The sequence below is a fragment of the Triturus cristatus genome, chromosome 4_2, assembly GCF_964204655.1.
Source record: "Triturus cristatus chromosome 4_2, aTriCri1.1, whole genome shotgun sequence".
NCBI classification, from domain to species: Eukaryota; Metazoa; Chordata; class Amphibia; order Caudata; family Salamandridae; genus Triturus; species Triturus cristatus.
The window spans coordinates 558,423,374-558,441,133 of record NC_140586.1 but is presented as its reverse complement, the minus strand read 5'-3'; the positions used below and the strand labels follow the sequence as shown (position 1 = coordinate 558,441,133).

The following is a 17,760-nucleotide window of genomic DNA, read 5'->3' as shown; positions in this document are numbered from 1 at the left end:
AAAATACTTGAAGACAATATGGTCACCACTGTTGATTTCCAGTTCAGACTTTTGAAAGAATATATTGAGAGGTTGTCTCCCTCTCACTGGGGTAGGACTAATGCAACCCCAGCAGACTCAATCGAAGGAATAAAATGCCTTGGGAGTTATTATAAATCTAGTTTCAGGACAAAAACTTAGGTCCCGTTTCAGGCAAAAACAATTAAAACATACCTAGGGGTATACTCAGATGTTTCCTTTATTTGGGAATACATCTGGTATTATTAAAAACATTAAAAATGATCATAAGGTGAAATACAATGATTCACCTGGCCATTGTGAATCCATGTTTCGACCTATACAAAAGCATAAAAAGGTCTCCGTTCTTTTTCAGGGTATAAGGACTCCATAGCTGTGATATCCAATCAAACCATGTAAAAACAAGGTAACAAATGAACCCTGATGGTCCCTCATTTGGACTGGTTTGAACCTAAAGACTCAACACAAATATAAGAGGGACAAGTATAAGTGACCCCATTCTTTTTCTAACTACTTCCCCTAATAAATGTGACAGTTATTTATCTCAAACTTTTACTTTGCATCACATCAAAATCAAATGCAGAAAGTTAATCCAAACGACACCCTCATATTATAAAAATACTTGGACAATCACAAGCATTAGCATTTCTTTGGGAAACGTGTGCTGGATGTCTAAATACGTCCAACATTACACTTATCCAAGTTATATTAAACTATAGGCGTCGTAGACGAGTGCGAGGGAAGTCTCCTTCGTAGTCACACACTAATAACGAACATGTGTTACCATCCAAAGTGTATTGCAAAACTGTAAAAATGTAGCATAAAATGGGCCTGCGATGACCGCTCGAAATAATACTTATTAGCACAATGCCCTAAGCAATATTGTACTCCCCCAGACATAATCATGCAAATGTGGGAATGGTTACACTAGAAATAGGAATATTGACTATTTATATGCCAAATTTTAAAGTGTGTACATTTTATGGATTTAATGTATTTTAGCTGGTGTTTTTAATGATGCTTTTATGGCCTTGTATGCCGAAATAAAGTTTTATGAAGTAAAGTAATGAAAATTGTTCACAAGAAAAAGGAAAAAGGATAGGGCACAACCAATTTCAACGGAGTATTCTTTGGGCGTGCAAATTCACTGCCTAGCTCTGGCGTAAATCCTATGGATTCTAGTAATTCTGTGTTGATTTTATAATGCTCCTTGTTTCTGCAGTGACCCTTATATGCACCCTTGATTAAAATAATGTGCTACGGACCAGACATAAGGGGAAACCTGTTGAGTGCCCTAGCGTCCCTCACCTATGGCGGGATAGGTCACTGGTATTTATTGATCAGAATGGGAACAACCTCCAATTATAGAAGTTTGGCTTAGTGTATGAGAGGGATGAGGCCTTTTCTGTCTCCTCCTTAACATGCACATGCATCCATTACTCCAATTAAACTTATCCAACAAGTGTTAAAGATTCATACAGATGATGCCTAAATAGATCTTCATCAATGGAGGAAGAAATAGACTAGACTGACATATTTAAGTACAATAGAAAATTAATTGTTTGACTTGGAGCATTCTGTGACTCAATGGCACCAAAACAGATTCCTATTCATGGTTGTGATATTACACTGTGAGCTCTTGCTACTCTCCATTGACCCTCATGTCCCCCTCTTCCGCTCCCTGGCCGAATTCTAAAGTCAACCCTGTAGCCAAGGGTTTCAATTTCCAGTTTTCCATGCTTTGCAACATGTTAGTTTGTTTGTTATGAGGGCTGTGATGGGCCTACTGCAATGTGCTATACACAGGGCACTCAAACAAATATGGCAGGAAGGCTGAAAAAGCTCTAAAAACAGCAAACAAGACTTGACCCAGACCTGAAAAAAAGAATAGCATCAAGAACAAAAAGAAATCTTTCCACAGTCTCCCAGCAGCATTGAGGAATCCATCATGATATTCTGCAATAAAGCTCTACGTTATTTGAAGAAACTGGCCCCTTGTGTTGCTCTGGTTTGAACTCCAAACTCAACCAAGTTGTTATCAAAATACGTTTGAAGGACTAAAGCAACATTAGGAGTACATTTCATGCTATAAAATCCCTCAATCCTGCCATGAAATCTCAAAGCACCTTATCTTCAGAAAATTTCTAAACGCCTTATTTTTTTATTGAGACATTTTATTAGGTTAAAGATTTTTTTTTATTGTAGATATGTATATAAAGGTTAATATATTTCTGCTAAACTTTAATAGCCCATACTATCACACAGATTGATCATAGTCCTGTCTGCATTTGATACCAGGCCAGTGCTAATCCCTTTCTGGCTTATGTATGTGTAGTACGGGTGTAAGGAAAGTTAGTCCCGGATGCTCTTTTTGAACTCTTAAGCCCTAATTGCAATTAACCATACATATTTCTGGTGGCACCTTGTATATAGCCAGATTTTACCAGTTGCTTTCTGAGAGTATGCTCCATCAACATAATATCCCGCATATTCACATCCTATATGGTCTCAAAAGCTGCTTAATCTTTTCCCACAGTAATGTAACCGGCTGGGACCATATTACTCACAGGGTGCACTTTCCCTGTTTGCGCCACAGTGTACCTTTCAAAAGGTGCGCCAGACGCAAACATGTAAAGTGCACCCTATTATGGTGAATGAGCTGCCCTCAAGGGAGCTGCGAATTTGAGCTGCCCTGGAGGCAGCACATTTAAGTGAAATACAGAGCGGCTGTGTACAAGCTGATCTGTGTTTCATTGTGCAGGTGACGGGTGCAATGAGTGACTGCACCCTATTGCAGGGTAGTTCCTGGGGGGGTCCATGGTACCCCATTTCCCTCTTCGTGAGGGCTGCCCTCTGGGGGCATACTGACAGTGAACCACCTTTTTGTGGTAGCTGATAGCTTCTTTGCACCTGCATCGATAATACAGCGCGGGTGACAAGGAAGAAAGACTCCCTCATGCAAATGAGGGAACACACTCTCCCAGCAGCGCTGGCGCACATGTGCGCAAACGCTGTCATTATAACAGAGGGGTGCACAAGCGTCTGCGGCCCCTTATGTAATACCAAAGTGCCCTGAGCCCAGCCTCAGGAGCACTTGCATTTTTCTCCCTGAAAATAATTGGGATAAAGCTGATTAAGGTATCATAATAATATACGCAGTGTGTTTCGTATAACTAAGGCGGCGCCTCTAGTATAATATTCCTAGTTACACTCTCAAACGTTGTTATCCCACTTACTGTGCTAGATAGCACCCCTATGCATATAGGCCCCATTACCAAAGTATTTCTGCGCTTGAAGAATATTTGCATGCACTTCTATTTCTACCCATGTCATACATGCCAACACACCTGCCTCAACAGGGTGACTCACATTTTTTAAACCACATACAGCTTTATTTTTGCTGTCTCCTCTAATATTGCCTCCAAATCAATGCAAGCAAAATAAATTCCTCTGATTAGTTTTTTTAAACGTCCCACTTTCTTGCTTCCAAATGTTGGCATTATGCCTTATATGGTGTTTTACTTCCTTGTGCCCAAGGTGAGAGCAGGCCTGTCTGCAAATGTGTGTACTGAAAGAAATGTGTACTGGAAGTACCTATGATTCAAGTACAAATGTCAATACTTAATAATACTTAGTGTGTTTAATAGGACAACTGTACTTTCCTGATAACTTGCATTGGTGTAAAATGCCTTTGGAAAAAAACGAAACTATTAACGAGTCTAACAAAATAAATCAATAAGCTTCTGCTTACTCTGGGAGTGTTGGAATGTGGGGACCCAGTGAAATATGGAGGTCATCTCCCCCGACATGCCATCAATTGAGCATTATGTGTACAGCTTTAGGCATGTCACTTACAAATCATCAACATCATGCGTTTAAGTCTAATTAGTTTAACTGGAGCCAACAACACCTTCAAAATTAAATGCATGAAAGTGCTTGGTGCGCGGCTCCCCAGGCTAGGTTTGATGGCTCCCCCAGGGAGCCACGGCGCACAGTTTGGGAACCACTGCCCTAAAGTTAAGTGTAATATGTAAGCCTAGAATGTTCTTGATAGTGTTTCGTACCTTTAGCCAAATAGGTTTTATTTTCAGGCTTCTCCACCAATGTGAAGTAGGTCTCTCCCTCCACATGGTTCCTGCAACTTATCTCTGAGGAAGTTCCATTTATCGTATCAATTTACTAGCTGCATCATCTACAATAACATGACAATTAGCACCATGCCTAGCTGGCTGCTAAGTTCGCCATCTCTAGTGGCTGCTGGCATACCCAGCCAGAACCACCAGGCTGGAGAGGAAGAAGTATTAAAAAATAAAAATAATAAAAACAGGTTATCTCAATCTAGAACCACATCACTATTTATCAGGACTACCCCAAACTTATTACAGTGTATTAAAAAACTGAAGATGACCTTTTTTGAAAGACACTATATCACAGTGCACTTGCGGTCCACTTGCACTCTTAGAACCCAGCTGTATATTTGCCTTTGAACCTGAACAGCACTCAGCCTATTTTCAACTAGATTTGTGCTGTGTAAATACCATATACCATAGATATTTCTGATGCAGCAGGGAAAGCAAGTATAAGCTAATGTCTGAAAAATTCAGATGTCTCCCGCACCTCAGCTGCTATTGAGGTAGTGATTGTAAAATAGTGTAATTTTCCAGAACATGGGCAAAAAATTTATTTAAAAAAACAATACTGTAGTTTTCCTGCTGTAAGAACTTTGTTCTGGTCTGTTCTTCTGGCCCAGCTGGGAATCTGCTTTCCAACAGTCCCCACCCCTGGCTGTACCCTATGTGCTCAACTAAGCACCGCTTCCACTGTAGTGTATGTATCACTTTTAAGTCATCATCAGTCTGTAACCACTGCCCTAAGCATCAGTGGGCCCATACCGCCTTACCCATTCAAGGACCAAGCCCCATCAGTAAACTCCTTCTTGACTAGTCATACGAAGAACACATCCCCCTGGACCCAGTCCTTGCCAGTGATGTAGAGGAGAAGTGACAATGTACTTCTCTCGTGGTGGTTGGAACCTTAATTGCAAGCACTGCAGTCTTATTAGCATTAGCTCTTCTGTTGCTGCTGACATCCAGCTTCACTGATTGATTTGTCCCTGCTTCTCCTAGCTTCGGTCTCTGCTGCGCTTTCCTGTTTTGTTTTGAGGCACCTTCCCTGAGAATATGCTGCCTTGTCCCAGCAGCTCCACGTTGCTCAATACACTGTGAAGTCACCACACTTCTGGATATGTTATAGCAGAAGCGATCTTATGTCTTCCACAGCAGTCCCTTAACTAATGGCCCTCCTGCAATCCCTCCCCTCGTGCCGGGCTACGTTTCCCTTCTCTGGACCTCGCACCGTACCGCCTCTGGATTCCTAACCACCATGCTGGCATTTAAGGGTGTACATGTACCTCGAAGGTTAGTCTCTGTGCCTGCACACCCTGGATCACCAGCCTTCTGCCCCTCCCTAGACCACTCTGATTTGCTTCAGTTAGGCCTCAGGGAGGTGATGGGCTACTGCTGCTGGTCTGATCATGAGTAGGCCTGGGCGGAGTGACCAAAAAACTCTGCCACGCTACACAGAGTTTGTAAGCGGTGGAGTGCATTAGGTGATGCCGTTCACGCTGTTTTCAGCGCCGGGTGTTTGTCTTGCAAAGACTTACTGGTACTCCATGCCCAGCCAGCCCACACTCCCTTTTTAGGTCTCGTGCCTAGCGTTGCAGTGCGTAGCACTGCTCGCACAGCGAGAGACCTCTTGTAGGGGTTTCAAAACGTACCTAGAAATCGCACATGCTCGTGCATGTGCTTTTTCTTTTGATCCCAGTGATTGGTTTATGCGTGCGTGTTTTTCACAAACCGAGCACGCAATAGGCCAAAGGCAGGCGCATTGCTGCGCCCATGGCCTATTGGTGTCTATTACGTGCACCGGCCGTCATGTGGTTTCAATTATCGTGCCCAGACACGGGTGCGATAATTGAAAACACATGTTTCGCTGTGGCGCACGTGCACCACTCGTTTTATATTTCCTCAAGCAACCCATGCTTTCAATGGGATTGTCCAGACCACTTTCAGTCACACAGTGTGTACCCTAAAACAGAGTCATGCTGCTCCCCAGTTCTTCCATCCGAGGGATCTGCCTGAATACTCCGTGACACCACAAGAGAGGTAGAGCCCCTAGGAAAGCGTGCATCCTGCAATGGCACATGTATGTTGTTTTTATTTTTATTTTGTTTGCATAGCATATGGTTCAAAATGTAATTGCTTCGAAGCGCTTATGCAATGCGGTTTATAGTCAGATTTTTTATTTCTTCCATGGAGACCGAATTGTTGTTGATCGATTTATAGAAGTTAAATTGTTCTGAAGACTCTGCTGAACACGTTGCAGACACATGAACTGGTGCAAGCGAATAAAAAGTGCCCTCTGCAGGTTGAGGGGCTGGAGGAGGCTGTTTTCAGGAGCTCGTCCAGTCTAGAAACATGAGGCAGACGCATTTGCGGTGTTTATGCAGTTTATGGCATGTAAAAGAATTTTAACAGGTCCTTTTTTGGGGAATCCAACACGTCTCGATCCTCCCCCGAGGGCGCTCTGTGTGATCTTGGTCGTCGTTTCCAGGCCCTTCTCCCGCTGCAGGGAGTGCGCTCCCTTCCTTGGTGCTGGGCTCTGGCACACAGACGCTGTAGATATTTATTACACTGTTTGCAGTACAGGGGAGGGGATAAGGAGGAGGTAAGGCTATGACTCATGTGGGTATTCACAAGGGACACGTCACTTCTTTCTTCCCACAGATCACATCTTTTATACGCTGCTGAACTGTGAATCATACTGCGGACACCAGGGGCATGTCACACACTGCCCTTGCGCCTCATATCACACCTTGCGCAAGCCGTGGAGCTGCGATTCGTGCTTGAGGGAATGTCTGTGGTTTCTCACCTCTCCTCGCAGCTTGTGTGTGTTACTACAGAGCTGTGACTCGTGCCCTGCAGCGCCGGGAATTGGTGCTTCCCTCTGCACTGGTCTAGACCTCCTCTTCATCACAGCCGCTCATGGAGGGGCAGTATTGCTCCGCGGCGCCTTATGGAAGTAGATAGAACGTGATGTCAGAAGGAGACCGCTGGCAACACTGTCAGCTGCCCCAGCCCACCAGGACAGACCCGCAAGGTGTCCGGCTTTAGTGGTCTCTGCTGTCCAGCGCTGTTCCTCTCTTTCTGTTATAGTCCACCCTTATCGTTTGTATTATTTTCCTATGTTTTTGTGTCACCTCCTCCGCTACAGGGGGCCTTATACTTTCACTGCCCTTTCGGACAAACCTATTTTGAAATGTTCCTTGTGAGCCCCTCCCCTTTTCACCCCGGTAGCTTCAGCGGCCACACGCCCTGTGTTAAAGCCCACCGAATCTCCACAGCACAATAAGGTTTGCACCAGAGCGTGTCTACGTTTCCCTTCTCTACGCATTGATGCATAACTGATCAGTGCAGCTTTTTTACCGGTTTGTGCATTTTTATCATCGTGATTTCGCGCTCGCTGGTAGTAGCAGAATGCGTAAAAACCCGAGTGCTATTCACACTCTACGCTCAATCTTCGCTGTTCAAAAAACATGCACAAAAAAGATTGGTGCTCGTTTGTAGCGCCGTGCCGACCGACTCCCTCAGGATTCTGGTTGTGCCCTTTACTCGCAGATGCTTCACCCTTGCAACCCGCAGCATCCGGGACTGTGTTTTTACTCGTGATCCTTCATCACATCTTGTTAATTTGTAGAATAAATAAACAACAGGGTTTTTAATTTACACTTCTTATAACATGATAAAGTGATTAGCATGCTACAATAAAACAACAAGCCAGGCAGGCCGACATGTCCTAAACCGTTGTATTTTATGGCACATTGGGTTTTGTTTCATAGAAAGAGCACATGGGCGTGGTTAAGGTGCTTGTTCTGATCCTGCTGTGACGATGTGCACATTAAAGTGTTAGCGATAAAAAGGCGCCTTTTCCCTGGTGTTCGGAACTGTAAAGAGCAGTACTGACACAGAGGCATTCACAACGAAGAGAGGTGTGAGGGGCGCACTTTTAATGGGCCTTGTGGTATGTGAATATGAGTGGCAAGTATTTGTTCCCACTGCGCGCAAACATCGAAACTCCTGGTGAACGGTACTGTGTTACACCGATGGTACAGATGGTGCAGTGCTGCAGGCCCGTGTGGGAACTGAGGCTGCACAGCGAGTGTACTCAGTGCACAGGCTGTGCACGCGGTGGTCGCCGATTGTGAGTGCTGCAGCGCCGTGTGGGCATTGAGGTTACACCGCGAGTGTGCTCAGTACACAGGCTGTGCACGCGGTGGTCGCCGAGTGTGTGCGGCAGCTCTGTGTGGGCACTGAGGCTGCACCGCGAGTGTCCTCAGCACACAGTCTTTGCACACGGTGGTCGCCGAGTCTGGGTGCTACAGCCTCGTGTGGGTACAGGGAATGCACGGCGCATGTGTTCTTTGCGCACACTCTGCATATGGCGGTCACCGAGTCTGGGTGTTGCAGACCCCTGTGGAACTGGGGCTGCATGACGAGAGTACTCTGTGCATGTAGTGCTATCTGTGTGTGGGTGTGCGTGCACCATCCTCCACTATGTGTCAAGAGAAATGATTCACACCACAAAATGAAGTGGTTATGCTCTTTGTGCACGTGTGATATCCACTAGTTCTATTTTGCCACTGTTTTATCTACTTCTGATAACTGACACTGTTGCTGTGTTTCTCTTTTGCCTTTCTCCCTTTTTTCCTGTTCACATTGCCACTTTTCTTTGTGTCTTGACCTATTTCGCCAGTCTCTCATTTTCCTTTTGCTGCATCTCTGAATCTGTTATGTTTCTACCGTTGTCGCTGTTGCTCTTGCCTCCTCCTCACAGCTTGTTACCTGCTCATCGCACCACTCACCTTTCCTGCACCCCTCCTACTCACCTCCGCCCATGCCCGGCAGCCCTCTCCCCCCCCAGGACCTACTAATGGCAGCCGCAGCATGGTGCAGCCATTAAGCAGGTGAACAGTCGTCGTATCCCCTAGGGCTTCCCTATCTGCTCCTCTATATCGATTCTCTATAATGTGGTATTACTCCAGAGAATGGAAGAGAGGCCACACATAGGGCTAGGATAAAATGACCTTTCCATTGACTATGCTTCTATGTAGTCTGTGGCCAGTGCTAAAGTTGAGCCGGTTGTTTCCGGGGCTTGCTCCAACAGTAAGTTTTCAACATCGGCGCTAGTGACAATGTACCGCAAAGTGGCACCGTTTAGTTGATTTAGAAATGAACACAACAACAGGTAATTATTAATTCTATGTACATTAAACATGACTATTACCTGCCGCCCAGACCATTCTAATGGCTGTGGGGACCTGAAATAGTCTGAATTGTCACACCCGTAGCAGTGTGATGGTTAGTAGTTCTGTTGTTACTATCATTGACAGCATAGCAGAGGCAATGTGTTGAGCAAGCTGCAGTGTACTCCTGACGCGAGCCCTGGCACTTTTTTCTTCATGAAGGAAAACAGTTTATGTGCAACCACCCCGTGGAAGTCTGACTGTGTGGAACCTTAATAGTCTCAGCCGGCCTTTCTAGATTACACTCCCACATGGTAAGGGACTATTGTATGTATTTTATTTGTACACAAATTAAAGGCACATGAAATATGATAAATTACGATCTTAGGAAACACAACTGTTCTTTCAATCAGAAGAAACCGTATCCTTAGAATAGCTTTCGAAAATCATTTTTCCACAAGCTTTATATAGGTGTAGCATTAGCCCAGACCTTTTTATTTTACTAAACTGTTATCTATATTATACTTTTTTGTAGGGGCTTTAGCCAGTCCTCTTCATCCATTGGTCTTTTGTTGTGTCAGACAAGTTTTTATTCTGCCCACTAAAGCTTACAACATTGGACAGTAGTTCAGACCACTTCAGCCATTGGATAACACTTCACTATAGTGACAGTGTTTTCTTTTCACAAGAAACACATCTAGAAACAAAGTAGCTCCCTTTTTGCTGGAGGCTACAATGACAGACTGTGCTTTTTGAGACAAAACATACTTTTATTGTTTTAGTGTGTGTGTGTGTGTGTGTGTGTGTGTGTGTGTGTGTGTGTGTGTGTGTGTGTGTGTGTGTGTGTGTGTGTGTGTGTGTGTGTGTGTGTGTGTGTGTGTGTGTGTGTGTGTGTGTGTGTTGTGTGTGGTTGTGTGTGGTTGTGTGTGGTTGTGTGTGTGTGTGTGTGTGTGTTACTTTGCCTAATTTGCACTACTGCTTTATTTGCACAGTCTGAATAACTAGGTTTAACCTATTGCCAAACATCAATAATGTTATAAAGATTTTAATATATATCTTAATATATATTTTAATTTGTATATCTTAATATATATTTTAATTTGTCATGAGCTAATTAGTCAACCGCTATGTATTTTTTACTAAGTACTATAGTATGCAATGTCACGACTGAGTATGTTTTCCATGTCTATTGGCCCCACAGTCACGTGATGTTCACCTCTTTCACTTTAAATTCAGTGGCTTTTATTATCAGCGTCATGTGATCAAGGCCTTTCTGAGGCCGAAACGCGTCATGGCGGTGCTTGGTGCTCTAATGGAACAATAAAGACTTTTTCACGCAGCAGCTTGGGTCCGTTTTCGTCCTTCCTGACAATCGGGATTCGTAAGACGGAGTTCTTTTGATATTTGACACCGACACGCTTCTTTGGTGTGAGACGGACCCCTCCTTCGACAGGGCCGAGCGGCAGGAAGCCAGCTCCCGGTGATCCGGAAGCATCTTGTGTTCCTGTTTGGTTTAGCCGCAGCAGCCCCCGGACAGCCGTACACTTTACTACCGACAGCCACAGGCGAACGGACTTTCATTCCAGTGATTGAACCCACCCTTGAAGTCTGCAAAGGTAGGAGCTGAAAGGCTATACTTGCCAGTGAAGGAGTGTGCTTGGTGAAGCAGTGAGCACTATTGAGGCAATTTACTGTTTTCGGCCAACTTCACTTTCCTGTAACTATAGTGCACCATGGCCGCCGACACTTTGAAAAGCCGCGAGGAGGCGGCAGCTGAAATGTTAGATGACTTACCATTCACCGAAGCGGTACACAATGTACTTTCTATTACTGCTAAGACTGGAAGTTTTGAATTAAAAGATGCATTTAAGCAACTGGAGAAATGCATGCGCACAGAGCAATCAAAATGGTGGGGACATAAATCTCTCTCACGCTATTTGGAGGTGGGCCTCCGTATTATGTTGGCCCCTAGCTATGAGAACCCCCATCCGAATATGCTGGCAGAATGTAATTTAGACTCTTCAAGCAGATTAGTAAAGATTTTGATAAAATATGCGGAGAGTGAACGTGCTTCCCTACAAATTAAAGTTGAAGAACTAAAGGATCAAATATCCAAAATGGATAGAACAGAATTGGAAAAAAAGATATTGGGATGAAATGCATGTGCGTTTGGCCAAAGAAGAAGATATCATAAAAAAACCGAAAGGTATATAAGTTTCAGAGAGATAAGTTAGACTATCAAAATGGGCAAATCTTTACGTTTGCGAAGAAATTTGATTCCTTGAAAAGAGCTAAGACACCGACTCGAACACCAATAGAACAACCCAATATAGAGGATACAGTTCAAGCATCGACTTCCATATCAGACTTAAGCTCGGTTCCGGGGAGCGAGTCTGATGGGGATCAAGCAGCTACTAATTCAAGAGTGGGGTTTACAAAATTTACACAGGAGGTGGAATGCCTGCGCCAGGATCGCAGACAAACCCTAAGACCACGCGCCCAAAATCAGAATCAACCCAAAGAACCAATCTCAAACTCCGCGAGTGCAGACAATGTCACAAAAACAGACACCAGCGGGAAGCCGCACTACAAAAAACAGAGAAAATGGAATCGCCAAAGATTTGCCCCTCAAGTGAATCTCTCTCTATAATCACCTTAACGGATATGCATCTCACTGCCACAGAAAAGCAAATTCTATCTTTTGGTTTATCATATTGCCCTCCTAACAACTTCAACTATGCACAAACCTGCCATTGACTTGTATAAATACACTCGCAAATTGAAATTGCGTAAATTTCACTTACTCAATAAAACCAAACAACCTACAATCCAAGAGGCAATGATATGTGATAGTGGAAGTCCATCGCTGATCACAGCAAATGATTACGAGTTAATGTGTGATTTACAGGAATTGCATAGGGAAGGGTCACTAGACAATACTATGATGAGTAGTGGCAGTGTGCCCAGACTTGATATGCCTGGACTGACAGGATTCAAACCTAAGTCAACATTTAATCCCATCATGTTGCATGACCACATCGATATTTACAATGAAGTAGTGACAACCCAACTTAAAAAACTGCATATCTCTACATTACAGGCCCAACAAAAAAGTCTTAAACAAAACAATTGTTATGGCAGCCTAATGAAGAAACTACAAAGTAATGATAATTTGATCATACGACAGTCAGACAAGGGAGGCAACCTTGTCCTCTGGCCCAGGAAAATGTACATGGACGAGGCTCTTCAACACCTGAATGATCGCCAGTGCTATAGGCGGGGTGATTGGAAGACGGTGAAATTGGCATGGAATGACTTCAACACCAAACTACTATTGTGGAAGAGTGTTATGTTATGTTACGGGGATTTATATAGTGCGCGATTACCCAAGGGTGTCCTGGCGCTACCCATTATTCCTAAAGGAGGGGAAAAAAGCTTTCACACTACCTATTAAACAACCAGGTCTTCAGGCTCTTCCTGAAGGCCAGAAGGTCAGGGCACATTCTATGATAGGGCGGAAGGGCGTTCCATGCTTTGGTGGCTCGCAAAATGAAGCTTCTTCTGCCCCAGGAAGCCTTCCTTATCCGTGGTACTATTGCCAACCTGGCTTCCATTGACTGTAAAGTCCTTTTAGGATGATACCATTGGATGTTTTGTTTCAAGAACTCCTGGCCCATGCCCTGAAGTGCCTTAAACACAATACAAAGGTCTTTAAAACAGACCCGCTTCCTCACAGGAAGCCAGTGCAGTTTGCTAATTTCTTTGGAAATAGGCACAAACTTAGCTGTACCTGACAGTAGCCTAGCTGCCGCATTTTGAAGCGTTTGCAGTCTATTCATATGGCATTCCTGTAGGCTCAAATATAGACCATTACAATAATCAATTTTGGCCATCACGAGAGAAGTAACAACTGTACGTTGACCCTCAGCCGGTAAGAAGGGGAGGATCTTTTTGACCATCCCAAGGATAAAAAAGGTTGCAGATGAGATAGAATTAATCTGGTCACCAAAATTAAGCTTGGCATCTATCAAGATTCCTAAGTTTTTTATGTTCTTTTTAGAAGGTGTGGGAAGAGAACCGAGGGTGGTAGGCCATAAATTAGGAGTCCAGAAGTTTACATCATTCCCAAACAGGATGACCTCTGTTTTTCCTGAATTCAATTTAAGGCAGCTGCGAGACATCCACCTTCCCACCGCTTCAATGCAATCATGGAATTGTTTCCCAACTTCCAAATCCTGACCTGGCTGTAGTGACACAACAATCTGTGTATCATCGGCATAGGAGGTCAGTTTAAAACCAAATGAACTAATCAGTGAGCCAAGAGAGGAAACGTAAACATTAAAAAGTAGGGGACTAAGAGACGACCCCTGAGGCACTCCACAAGGCAAGGAGAAAGGCTTAGAGTGAAAATTGGCCAATGCTACTGTCTGTGAACGATCTGATAAAAAGGACTTTAAAAGCAGCCAGGCTTTCCCTTCAATACCACAATCTGACAGACGGTCCATCAATAAGCCATGGTGGACTGTATCGAAAGCTGCCGACAAGTCCAGCAAAACCAAGGCAGCCTTCCCTCCCCCATCTAAGGCCTCCCTAATCTCTTCTGTTGATTTTATAAGTGCTGACTCCGTGCTGTAACCCTCTCTAAAACCGTATTGCGTGTGGTCCAGCACTTTGTTATCCCGTAGAAAGGCACTTAGTTGCCTATTCATTTCCTTCTCCAGCATTTTAGCTGGAAAAGGAAGGCGAGAAATCGGGCGAAAGTTATTAGGGTCCTTTTTTAGTAATGGTAACACTGAAGCCATTTTCCACATTTTTGGGAAGAGCCCTGAGTCAAAAATGCTGTTAAAAAGAGGGGTGAGGACTTGAGCTACCGGGTTTGGGGCAGTTTTAACTACTGCGACCGGACATGGATCAAAAGACGAGCCAGATCTCACTGTCAAAAGGAGTTTAATAGTGTCAGTTGAGGAAATATCATAACATTTATTAAAAACCTGGGGGGGAATCCTTTAAAAGTTCTACTCCCTCCTGATGGGGAATATGGTGCTGGGCTACTAAGTAGTGATGAATTCAAATTTCTTAAGGTCAACCACCCAGTAATTCCTGCCTTCTACCTGATTCCAAAAATTCACAAAGACCCCAACAAACCTCCGGGAGACCTATAATTTCTGCTAAAAACAGTATCATGGAGAACACTTCGCGCTACATTGATTTCTTTCTTCAAGAGCATGTCAAAAATGTACCCTCGTACTTACAGGACACCGGGGATTTTCTAAGAAAGATCGACACTATTACTTGGCAAGAGGACTATCTATTGATTACCCTCGATGTCACTACTCTATACACCAGTATACATCACATGGATGGAGGCAGAGCAATTGAGCATTACTTACGGACTAAACCAATTTACATGTTGCAGCACAACAAAATGCTGTCTGAGATGGTTATGACTTGTTTAAATAACAGTTACTTTTTATTCCACAGTCAGGTGTTCCAGCAAATGAGAGGACTAGCTATGGGGGCGTGCTTCTCCCCCATTTACGCATGTCTGCACATGGGACTGTGGGAGGAGCAAGTCCTCAAGGCTAAGTTTGGTCACATCATGAGCAACCATATCATAGCTTGGTATTGTTACATAGACGATGTATTCCTTATTTGGAAGGGATCTGAGACAGCAGCCAACTTGTTTATTGAAGAGCTTAATGTAAACAACCTCAACCTGGAGTTTACATCACAGATCAGTAAGGTATCCGTAAATGTTCTGGCTGTAGAAGTGTACATCAAAAACAACCAGTTGCATACCCAGCTACACCGTAAATCTACAGCAGGCAATACGGTGCTGCATGCCACCAGCCACCAACCTAGCCATCTGATACGTAGCATCCCATATGGTGAGATGCTGCGTATCAGACGCATTTGCAGCACAGACGATGATTGCATAAAGGCTCAACACTAAAGCAAGCAAAGGTTTTTAGTCAGAGGCTATACTGTCAACATGCTTGATACAGCGATCAAGAAAGCTAATACCATCTCTCGCTTCACAGCACTGAGTGGCAATACTAAACAGGTCGACTTGCCCAACGTATCTAGAGCAACCCTAGACCCACCCAGACTAATTACCACATGCAATCGCCAACACAACAAATCACGTATGATTCTTAACAAGAATTGGTCGGTTGTTCGGGGGGATCTAGTCATTGGTGACACTCTACCCAAAGTTCTCGAGATAACCTTTTGTAGAGCACGCTCAATGAATGACATGCTTGTCAAGAGTAGTCCAGAAGTTATTACCAACAATTCCTGGTTACAGAGAACTAAAGGCTTCATAAAATGTGCCTCATGTAAAGCCTGCAAACTGGGTAGGAATAAAACATCGTACAAACCCCATTTAATGATGTTCCTGTAGTCATCTCCAAAAAACTGACATGCAAAACTGATTATGCGATCTATGTGCTGGAGTGTACGTGTGGCCTGCAATACGTTGGTAGTACCAAATTGCAGGTTCACAAGCGTATACTCCAGCACATGAGAGCTATCAGCAATCACGATGCAACTTATCCAGTTGCTAGGCACTTTAAAGAGACCCATTGTAACTGCTTAGACCATCCGAGTTATTTTGTGGTGGACGCGGTCCCCCCACTTCGCCGTGGTGGTGACCGTGAAGCCTTGCTCAGAAGGCTAGAGACAAGATATATTATTGAATTAGATTCCAAAACCCCGAATGGACTCAATTCAAGTGAAGATTTCTTCACTTGGCTATAATATCTCTTAGAAACTCCCAGACCTATGCCAGCTCTATTGCAGCCACTAGCACCATGTTAAATAATATTGCCCCATTGCTGTATTTGACCATTCGTGCCATCCAGAGGGCAAGGTGTGTGGCTGTATTTTAATTTTTTTTCCAATATTGTGTATTATTTTTGGTACTTTCTTTGCTCACATTTCACTCCTCTTCTTCTCTTTTTTTGATTTTATATCAATAAATTGTGACTATGAGGGCAGATTAGTCGGGATCATCAAAGCGGTAGTTTTCAGTGGTACTGAACATTAACAACTCCCCTTTTCTCATACTGACTATGAATTGAAACCTTTTTGTAGGGACGTCTAGTCCATTAATTATGTCAGCCCCTCTATCTTTCCCCTTCTAATACCTATATGCAGGGGATACAGTATATAGGATGGATTTTTAGATATTTATGATGTAATAAATATTTATGAGTGGTTGTTTATATTTTATATGTATATTTGGATTTTGATCAACCAATTTCAATTTTGGATTCTGGTTTTTACAAATATATTAGCCATTGGCTAAGCTTTTGGTTTTGGGCATGCCATCCTTAGGGGATTGTTGCTAATTCCATGTCTTATTGGGGGCAATGTACCACTGTCTTGAACCGCAACCACTGTAGGAAAGTCTGATGTGCAATAACTATTCTTGGGAAATACATTTGCAGTGTGGGGGGGTCTGCTGTAATTTTACATCTAGATCCATGGCATGTTGATGATGGAACTATCCAGTGAATGCTACGTAATATGACAATTGCACTAATTGCGTTGTCATATATTGTTTTGCACACGTGTTGATGTTTTTGCACATACAATTGGAGGCAAAACAGATTATATCTGTTTTATCAGTTGGGGTTGTGACTCTGATAGCGTATTCCGGACTTTGTTACTGTCCCCCAAGGCCATATGCCATCCGCGCTCTTAGCCCCACTATGGGGCCGAAGTTACTGTGCCTAATTTGCACATGCTGTATTTGCACTGCTGCTTTATTTGCACAGTCTGTATGGCTAGGTTTAATCTATTGCCAAACATCAATAATGTTGTAAAGATTTTAATATATATCTTAATATATATTTTAATTTGTCATGAGCTAATTAGTAAACCGCTATGTATTTTATACTAATTACTATAGTATGCAATGTCACGACTGAGTATGTTTTCCATGTCTATTGGCCCCACAGTCACGTGATGTTCACCTCTTTCACTTTAAAATCAGTGGCTTTTCTTATCAGCGTCATGTGATCAAGGCCTTTCTGAGGCCGAAACGCGTCATGGCGGTGCTTGGTGCTCTAATGGAACAATAAAGACTTTTGCACGCAGCAGCTTGGGTCCGTTTTCGTCCTTCCTGACAATCGGGATGCGTAAGACGGAGTTCTTTTGATATTTGACACCGACACCAACACGCTTCTTCGGTGTGAGACGGACCCCTCCTTCGACATTAATGAAAGTTTTAACTATTGCCGTTGCATTATTATTTGCAATCACAATAGCTCAAACTTTCAATAATGCGAGACCTATTGCATTGCAAATGCTTGTTATTGTTTGTACACTCACTGACCATTGACATTGCCAGTAGCCTCCACTACACCAAAAAATTCCAGATACAGGGTTTGGGAGCCGCAGAAAGAAAGTTTATTAAGGATAAGTCTTAAAGCAGA

At 43.5% G+C, this 17,760-nt stretch overlaps 1 protein-coding gene across 4 annotated transcripts in view; it reads left to right on the top strand.

Moving 5' to 3' along the window:
• Positions 1-17,760, top strand: part of EVI5 (ecotropic viral integration site 5) — a 1,102,294-nt gene that overhangs the window by 698,967 nt on the left and 385,567 nt on the right. The window lies entirely within an intron of this gene.